Below are 9,915 nucleotides of genomic sequence, written 5' to 3'. Positions count from 1 at the left end.
AGAATGTAGGTCAAACCCCAGCTCTGCCATCTTCCTTAATTTTAACTTGCTAGGTCCTCTGCATATTAGTCTGTTTTCACAAGGCTGATAAAGACATACCTGAGACTGGGTAATTTACAAAAGCAAGGGGTTTTTTGGACTTACAGTTGCACGTGGCTGGTGAAGCCTCGCAATCATGGTGGAAGGCAAGGAGGAGCAAGTCACATCTTAAGTGGATGGCAGCGGGCAAAAAGAGCTTGTGCAGGGCAACTCCCGTTTTTAAAACCGTCAGATCTTGTGAGAACCATTCACTATCATGAGAACAGCATGAGAAGGACCCAATTTTTTTCTTTTTAGAGACTGGGTCTCACTCTCTCACCCAGGCTGGATGATGGTGGTGGTGATGATCACAGCTCACTGCAGCCTCAAGTGAGCCAGGCTCAAGTGACCCTCCCACCTCAGTCTCCTGAGTAGGTGGGACTACAGGTGCACACCATCATGCCTGCCTAGAATGTCTCTGAAGCACTTAACACTGCCTGACACACAGTATTTGCTCAATTAATGGTAGCTGCTATCATTAACATCAGTTATTAGTTATTATTACTAATTGAGAAGACTGTCCTGATGGCCATTTTTCACTGGTTTCTTCCTTCCAGGATAAATGGGTCATTAGGCACCCACACTGTGACCTTCTGTTACTACTACAACAGGTGATTCCCAGTGAGCACAAGGTGATATACTTCCTCTGTCCGCGTGGGCCCAGGTAACCAATCCAGACCCCACACCTGAGGGGCCTTAGGAACATTCTTCCACCAATTGGTGTTGAGCCTGACCCCCCAGAGACCTGTTGAAATCCATTTCAGTCGCCAGAGCTCTCATTTCTATTAAAACTCCATTTGCCAAGAAAGCGGAAAGGTAATTATGAATCCTAGTCTTAAATCACTCCGCCACTGAATTATTAAAGGAAAGAATTAAAAATAATCAGGCTTTTTCATTACACTTCATAGCAGGGAAATTAAAGGTGTAAGAATGTATTTTTTTCCTCGAATTTAAGTATTCATTTTGGAGATTTATAGGGGAGTTGAAATGATTCCCTGCGTGCCCAGTTCTCCCTTTTATGAAAGGGGGAGAGAGAAAAAACCTTGTAAAATTAAAAGGGAGATAGAGCGAAGAAGGGATTTAACATAAAGAAGTACAACTGAGTGTTTTGCATTTTAACACATTTTTTTCTGCACAATTACACCATTGAGTGATATGGCAGAGAGAGATTAGGCGGCTGCTAATTTCAGATACTCGGTGGTAAAATGGCAAGGGGGTCTCCCCAGTTGCTGGGTTGGAAAAGCATGCGGGGGCATCAGAGCTGCCCTCAGACCCCAAAGCCTGGGGTCTTTGTGGCAAGGGCCATTTCCTGTGCCAAGCCCCACACACCCTCTTTTCTTGAGGGGAGAACAGGATAAGGGACCTGGTTCCTTTCACAGAGCAGAAAACCCAAGGCACCAAGGCTGGGGAAAGCAGCGGCCTCAGACGCAGACGGGGGGCAGGGACACAGAGAGGAACTTTCCAGTGAGTTGTCAGATCTGGAAGGTGGAACAGAGAGAAGGTGGGATGCCTTTCCCTCAACACTCATTTCCTGTACCCGCCCCCCATCATGGTTGAGTGCTGGAAACAGAACTCTCCAGAATTTGGGGAGAGACAGGAAGATTCTGGAAGGCATTGGTCTTCAGAACCAAATCCCCAGACCAATGAGATGAAAGATTCAATGCAGTCTCTGCCTTCCCCAGGCCCATCCAGTCGGGAGAATGCAAACTAGACTTCCCTGATTCAAGTGAGAAACAGGTGTAAACTCTTCATCACGCTGGGATTAGGTATAGAAGGGTAGGAAGTGACAGCTTGGGCTGACCTGGATGGGATCCATCCAGTGCCACTTCTGGGAGCAAGGGAGCAGGAGAGCGAGCTTAGTTTGCTGCAAAGAGGTGGGGTGTCCTGAGCACCTCAATTCTTCCTGCATTCCAGCAGCTGGGGAGCGCTGTGTGCCTCTCTTCCTTCTGAGGACAGTGAGGACTAAACAAGAATAGAGAGTGCCGTTAACACATGAGCATCACTGGCAACAGCTGGGTAGTCCCAAATCAGACCCAGGGGAGGGTGCTGAGAGTGACTGGCCCCATCCAGATGTGCTTCAGCAGCTAGCCTGCCTCTCTATGGGGAAGCCAAGCAGGAACACCTCTGTCCTGCGTCCCTTCCACCCATACAGCAAAGGCTGAACCAGGAAAGGGGTGGGGAGAGGCACAGCCCCTCCGCCAAGGAGCTGGGCCCCAGAGCCGCTCTGTCACCTGCCCCTCCCCAGTAGTAATGAATTGCAGGGAAATGCTGCTGAGAGGTGTCAGAACAATTTCTATTAAACATAATTTCCTAATGAAAAGGTTACGAGGGAGCCCGGTGGAGCTAATCAGGATTGAATGCTCACTCCAGCCGTTCCGAGGGAGGGGGCTCAAGGCCGGTCCTTGGTTCCACCAGGTCTGGGCTGGAGGGAGGAGGCCCTGGGGCTGGGGCCCTAAGCAGCTTTGGATGCCTCCCACCCCAGGTTTGCACATACTGTTATTGAGAGCAGACCAGTGCCAGGCACTGTGCTCAGTGCTATCCATATGTCATCTCATATCAGCCCTGCAAAATTGATACAATTGTTCCCATTTTGAGGATGAGCAAACTGAGGCTCTGAAAGGCCACATGACTTGCCCAAGGTTGTATCCTTATAAACTAGGAGGCAAAGGCAGGGCTGGGCCCGGGTCTGTCTGAGGGAAGCTGGGCTGCATTGCCATCCTCCCTTCTTACCTCCCAGGGTCCTGCCCACCCTGTGGTTGCAAAGGCCTCTGAAGAGCAAACACAGCCCTGGTCATGGGGCAGGGCTGGGCAGTTCTGGAGCAGCAAAGTCTGTGTGGTTCCTGCCCAGGTATCCCTCTGTGCATACCCCGCTGTCTGTAAGGAAACTATGGTCACCGACTCTAATGGTTCTGTGACTCCTCCGAGGCTGGCCTGAATCCCTGCTGAGCCCAGAAGGGGCATGTTTGTCAATACAGCCAACTTGGGTGCTGAGAGCCCTTTGAGGCTGTAAACAGGGGACACTCAGCCTATGCACACCCCTTTTCCGGTCCCAGAAAGTGTCCCCCAGCCAACTCTGCCTCTGAGCAGTGTCTCCCCCACTCCCCCATTGCCATAGATCTGGAATGCTGAATTCCTACATCAGGGCTGTACCACAGGTGGGGCCCAAAACTAAGACAAAGGAGGATGCTTTTTTAGAATGTTCAGAGATTCCTCCCAAGCCCTGGATTATAAGGTCTTTAGAAATGGCCTTGGCCCCTGCTGGTGGGAGGTCGGGGATGGGGGATGGAACAGGAAGAGCGAACAGGGTGCAGATCTGAGGCTGAATGGCAATGAACCCTATTCTCATGCAGTTCAGAGGCTCCAGATACCACCAGGGTCCAGCGCGGACAGTTTCAGAACAGTGGGGCTTTTGCCCTGCTGGAGCTTCTGCTGATGTTGAGATACTTCTTTGAGGGAAAGGATATTCCAGATGTGACCTTGGGGATGGATACAGGTCCTTAGAGATTGCATCTGAAAACCCTCCAGGAATCTCATCACCACCCATATATGCTGGGGCGACGGGGATGAGTCTAGAGGAAGCGCCCACACTACAGATTCTAACCCCCACCACTTCCCATCTATACCTACCACCACCTCCCTTCCCCTCCCTGGCCATCCTTCCACCCCTCTGACGAGCGCCTCACCCCAAGCAGGGTGCTTCTCGCCATCCCTCATTACGATGAAGCTGTCACTGACTGCCACAGGCCTTCCCTGGACCTTCAAAGCTGGGAACAGTATGAAATATGCACCACCTTCCCAGCTCCCACTCCCCCCACCCTTGGCTCCCTCCCTTGAATTGCTCCACGCAGATTAAACTCAGATCTCACAGCTCTGACTGAAGACATTCAACGCTGCTTCTGCCTCTAGGCAAGAGGCGCTCACTTCCTGGTGTCTGGGGTGCCCCGGCCCCAGGCCCCTCCACACACACCCTCCCCATGAGGCCATCTCATCCCAGCCCACTTAGACAGAAGACTTCTTGGCAGGGCCATCCAGGTTTTCGCCGAGAACAACAGTGGTTCTCAAAGTGTGGTTTCTGGACCAGCAGCATCAGCATCACCGAGAGCTTGTCAGAAATGCACATCCTCAGGCTCTACCCAGACTTCTAGAATCAGAAACTGGGGAGGGAACCAGCAATTTGGGGTTTAATGAGCTCACCAGGTAATTCTGATACATGCTTCAGCTTGAGAACCGTTGCTCTAAAGCTGGGTTCAGTCAACATCGAGTCAACTAGACGGAGCTCCCCTGCGAGCCCAGGACTGTGCTAAGACTGGCAGCGAAGAAAGGCACCACCTTCCCTGCACAGGGCTGGCAGGCTGCGGCTAATCGGGGGCCTGAAGAGTGGCAGGCAGTGGGCTCAGCCAGAGAACGCTGGAGGACACAAAGGGTGCGAGTTGCACACCCCGCGGCAGGGAACCGGGACTCCAGGAGGTAGGGAATAAAACTAAATGTAAATAATGGGGTCAAAATGTAGGCAGGAATGGGGGCCAGTAACTCCAGCAGGCCTCGTTATGCAGTGTGGTTACTTACCAAGTGCTGCCATAGTCTGCGTCTCGTTGGGAGAGGAGTGGAGCAGGAGGGATTATCCCCATTTTACAGGGGAGGCAGTAGAGAGCAGAGGAGCCCTATCCAGGGCTTCAGGGCAGTCAGTAAAGAACTGGGCTTGGTTCCTCTGACTCCCATTTGAGCGCCCTTTCCAGGCCCGGGAAGCTGCGGGAGGGCCTGAGCCTAGCAGTTGGCAGGATCTGGAGGAGCTGAGGGAGGTGTTGGGAAGCCCTGGGGGGTCAGCTGGAGAGGAGGCAGGAGTCAGGGGACATCCTGGCATCAGGCCTGCTGCCCTCATCATCATCCACAGCACTGCCTTCAGCATCAGTGTCCCAGCTCGGACGAGTTTGCCCCAACTACCAGTGGCAGAAAGCCAAGGAGGAGAGGTGAGTGGAATGTGGCAGGAAAGAGGGAGCAGCCCAGCTTCTTGGGGAAGAGGGTCCTCACGAGGGCCTCAGGCAGGTCCCTCTGGCTGTGGGCAGAGGACCCAAAGGATGGAGAAGGGAGGCAACGGAGGCTGCAGACAGTGGCCAGGCATGGCCTGGACTAGGATGGTGGCTGTGGGGAAAGAAGAAGTGGGTGCAGGAGGAGTGGAGGGCCAGTAGACAGACACAAGGGCTGCACCATTGACCCTGGGGAATGTCGTATGTCTTCTCCCAGCTGCCATTCTCACCATTCCTCTTCTTCATGTCATCCCACAAGAGCAGGCCCCTCAGGAGGAACCCGCCACGGGAGAGAAGGATGTGACTCCACGTTGCAAGTTCTCTTCTCTCCCTGAGCTTTCCCCAGTGCCTGGCCTTGGGCACAGGGAAAGTCCAGACCAGCTCCTGGGGCCATCCCCATCCCATCTGCATCTCCCAGCCTTGGTCAACATCTCTTCCTCACCTCTCACCTCAACCCCCACTCATCCCTCCTGACGCTGCACCCCACACTGCCTGTGTCCCCACTGCCTGCACCTCACCTCCTTTAGAAAGCCTCTCCCCCTCACCATCCCCAGCCTCTAGGACTCAGCAGCCAGAGGACCTGTATTTCATTCCCAGCTCTTCCACCTGTTATCATTGTAATGGATATAAAGGCCTTTCAGCTTCCTCAGCCCCGCTCAGTGAATGTTGTGAAGGTCAGCGAGGGGACTGGTAACGGTAGGTACTCAGGGTCTGGTACTTCCTGTGCTACCTGGGCCTCCTCAGCATCTACCTACAACTACGTGGACCATATTCCACAGAGACAGGTGGGCCTTGCCCCTATGAAAGTTTCCTGCACTCTTCACTCCCCACCCACACCAGCATGCAGCGTGGACCAAAGGCGCAAGAGGCAGGAGCCAGAGGCTCTTGGCAGGTGGTGCACAGTAGGCAGAATTCAGAGCGCTCCATGACCCACCTCTAGGTTTTGCCTTGTAAATGATGGTGATATCTTCTCTAAAGACTTTCCCTCTTAGGAGAATATTGTCAGTGCTGACACTGACATGAATTTGTCTGACAGTGAGGGCGGTAGGGGCACACAGCCAAGTTCCTGGAGAGCAGGGGCAGCACAGGACACATCTCTCTACCCGCGGTGCTCACCACAGAGGCTCAGCCACATTCACAAGGAGGGAGAGAAGAGGGGAGGGGCCAATCCTTTGCCCAAGATCAAGTCTTTAGGGCTCAGGTTCATTCTGAGGTTAGGGTAAGAGATGAACTTCAGACCAGTACTCGATTGGAGACTAGAAATGAGAATAGGGTTTAAGATTCATATTAAGGAACGGATGACGATTCGAGCTGTACTTCAGACTGGTATGGGTTCAAGTCTGGATTCTGGTGAGAGTTCTGGTTAAGGTGGACTCTAGGGACTAGGTTATTGTTAACCCTAAGGCTTGAGCTAAAATGCATCTTAGCATCAGGTGTGTCTGAAAATCCTGGGGTTTGCAGCAAGGTTCAGTGCTGTGGACTTGGGCAGAAGCTCTGCAGGTGACAGGCCTGGCAGACAGCTAACTGGAGAGGTAGGTGTGGCCAGGCAGCCAGGACCAGGTAGGCTTTGAGGCCAGCACCGTGGACAGCTCCAAGGGAAGCACCTTAGTAAGCCAAGAAGCCACTGAGATGTTCCCAGCTGCCAACGCTGACCCCGGGAAGACCAAGATGGCACCATATCCTCCGGGGAGTTGGGGATCTCTCATCTTTAGGTCTTTGTGTTAACCGCAGAATCGTTCTCCTCTTAGACCCTATATCCCCTGGGCCTAAAATCGGATTCTAGTTGAGAAAGCTCTGGTTTGGGCCTTTACAAGATGACCATTTTCCTAAAAATCAAAGTTCTTCAAATTCGACTCTTGACTCCCAGATTCACTCCACTTTGCGTGGCATAACTTATTTCTCTGGTTTTTCTTTCTCGTGGAGCAATCAGGGAGCTCCCCAAACGTATGACTCTCCTCTCCCTCCTCTCTTCTTCCCCTCATCTCTGGAGGCCTCAGGGGTAGAGTGGGACACAGGTGAAGGGCACTTGGGCAAGCAGTGCACAGTCTGATTTCCTCCCAGCCCTGGCCAGACAATCTCCTCTTTTCCTTCAATAGTGCCAGATGCCATGTCACAAGAAGAGGCGCTACAGAGCAGCACCAGGTAAAGGACACCAGATACTGCCCACACTCAGCCCCATGTCCTGCAAGTCATAGATGGGCAGGACTTCTAAAGCATACCAACCCAGCCTCACAGACTAGGGGACAAGGTCACCAATATGAACGAACCACCTACTTTGTGCCAGACCTACTCAACATTATCTCATTGCATCATAAAACCAGCCGAAGTGTAGTAGGTATTACCCCCTTTTAACTGATGAACAGACTGAGGCTCAGAGAAGTTAATAACCTGTCCAGGGCACCTCATTAGCAAACAGAAGACCTGGGATTTGAGCCCAGGTTTGCCTGACCCTAAGCCTGTTGACACAAAGCCTATACTTTTTCCACCATACCATGAACTCCAGTTACTAGAAAGGCCTTAAAATCAACTTGGCAAGAACCCTCTGCCTTCGTACCAGATGACATCATCCATCACTAATTCTGGCCTGGGTCTCCACAGGTAGAACTGTGTCTCTTGGGTGCCCTGAGGGCTGGGAAGAGGGGCTTTGTCATCCGCCCAGGGTGGTCCTCCCTCTAGGGCTTGGAAACTCAAGTGAGCAGCCCCCTGGTGGGCAGGTGAACTTTGTGGTTCAGGGGGTGGCCAAGCAGTTCAGCAGTGTGGCTTCCTCTGAGCCATGTCCCCCAACAGGGCACCTTTGCAGGACAAATCTGCATGTGCCAGGGGCACTGCCTGAAATCACCCCCCAGGGAGGGAAAGTGGGAATGGTCCCTGAACCCCTGACTCTAGCTCTGGGGAATCTATCTAGCCCAACCCTGGGAGGTCACCTGGGTTGGGAGCAAAGGTGAGGCAGCCACAGTGAACCGGAAGGCACCAGGCTGGGGAGGCTCTGGGGCAGCAGCGAGCTGGAGCCTGGCGCTCCTCCTGTCCCTCTGTAGTAATTAACAGGCCTTTGTTCCTGTCCCTGATCTCGTCTGGCAGAGCCTTAATCATCCTCTTGCCTGCAATGAGCAGCCTTCTCATTAGGGCCTTAAGAACCTCTATTATAAACATGTAAATGGAACTCAACGAGGAGGGAAATATTTGACTGCTCCAATTTCCTTTGTGCCGCTGCCAGCTCTGGGCTGCGCACGCCTGTGATTTCATTGCTCAGCAGCCAGGCGCCAGCCGCTGCCCCCACCGCCCCGTCACACAGCTCCATCTTCTCCGATTGGAATTTAATTACCTTCGCCGGCGAATGTTTGGAGAACCTCTCTCCATCAATTGATTCTGAAGTCAGATTTTTATTCTGAGATACTTAATGGCACTTGGGCTGATGGAAGCCTGGGAGCAGGTGGACCTGAGCCACAAGGAGCCCTTTAACAACAGGGTTAGGAAGGGTCATTGCAGATATTCCCCTGCCTCTGAGCAGGTCAATATTTCAGCCACCCCAGACAATTGGAAGAATCGCATTCCTGAGCCTCCTGCTGGTCTGGACTGGAAGTTTTTTCTGATGTCTGCTTGATGCTGGGTGAGCCTCTTTTTTTTTTTTTTTTTTTTTTTTCAGAATTGCAGTTTAGCCCTTGATGAAAAGGGGGAGCCCCTTCGCTGCCTGAGAAAGAAGCTGGTGATAGGATCAGCCTCTCCTAGGGGTGTGACAGCTCTTGCCTATCACCGACGAAATGGACGTGTGCTCCCTGCAGGCCCGTGCAGCTGGGGCCTGTGGCACCCCCAGCATGGTGAGCCCTTCTTGTGAGCAAGTCTCCCTGTGCCGAGTCCTCCTTCGCACCACAGATACCAGACATTCCTGCCCCCGTGCCTTTCTTTTCCTTTTCCAAATCGGAATCTCTACTCTGCTCATTCTTCAATGCCCAGATCACTTCCCTCCTCCACGAGGCTGCTCCCTACCATCAGGCCGCAGTGATCTCTCCCACCACTAGCTTCAGAGCACGCTGTCTGCCTACTGTTTGTCCATTTAATGGATGTCACCTGCGTGAAACAGGGCCTTGTCGGCCCAGAGTAAATCATAGGCATAGGTTGCATATGTCGCCCAATTTGAATAAATGAGTGTCTCTTCTTCAGGGTGCAGACTTCCCTTTCACTGCTGTATTCCTCACTGCCCTCAGCACAGTGCCTGGAACTTTCAAGAAAACTGGGTTGCTGGGGTAGCAGGTAGGTGGGTAGATGGGTATTCTGGTCAGAGGACTGCAATTGGTGGGGTGGTGAAATGGCAGAAGGGTAGGCTTGTTAGCTGATTGGTTGTTTGGTGGATGAATGGCATATTAGTTAGTGGGTTGCAGGGTTGGTGGGGAAGCAAGAGAACAGGTGTGCCAGTTATTACCGAATTGTGTCTCAGCTTCAGATCTACTCTCCAGGGCCTGGTCTGTGATCGTGGAGCTAGACCCTGTCAATATTTCTCTTTAACCAGCTGGCTGTATGTTCGGCTTTCCCAGGAGACGGTGCTGGAGGAACAGCACAGAAGGAGGAAGGGTTTCTCTTGCAGGCTCCGGCAGTGAGGTGTCCCGCAGCATCCAGCCTCCTGCAGCAGCCCAGAGAGTGGCCTGTCAGAGAGTTCCACTGGCACTGGCGCTTCAGCAAACTTTCCTGCTGCCAGGACACCTCGGCTGTACCTTCTCTAACAAGGTTTGGGTCTCAGTCCTGGATGTTGGGGTTGCGGGAAGACGCTTCCAGGTTTCTTACTGCCTTCAATGCTTGGCCTCAGCCCTAGAGGCAGAAG

At 52.7% G+C, this 9,915-nt stretch overlaps 1 long non-coding RNA gene across 1 annotated transcript in view; it reads right to left on the bottom strand.

Moving 5' to 3' along the window:
* Window positions 1-321: 321 nt before the first annotated feature.
* The window catches only part of LOC105528255, a 122,163-nt gene continuing 112,569 nt past the window's right edge, over window positions 322-9,915 (bottom strand). Inside the window, exon 4 of the long non-coding RNA XR_001004330.1 lies at window positions 322-2,040. This is a non-coding gene — a long non-coding RNA (uncharacterized LOC105528255). The remainder of the gene's footprint in view (window positions 2,041-9,915) is intronic.

The sequence above is a fragment of the Mandrillus leucophaeus genome, unplaced genomic scaffold (assembly GCF_000951045.1).
Source record: "Mandrillus leucophaeus isolate KB7577 unplaced genomic scaffold, Mleu.le_1.0 Scaffold71, whole genome shotgun sequence".
Taxonomy (NCBI): Eukaryota; Metazoa; Chordata; class Mammalia; order Primates; family Cercopithecidae; genus Mandrillus; species Mandrillus leucophaeus.
The sequence above is the reverse complement of the archived record's forward strand: the minus strand, read 5'-3'. Positions and strand labels throughout refer to the sequence as shown.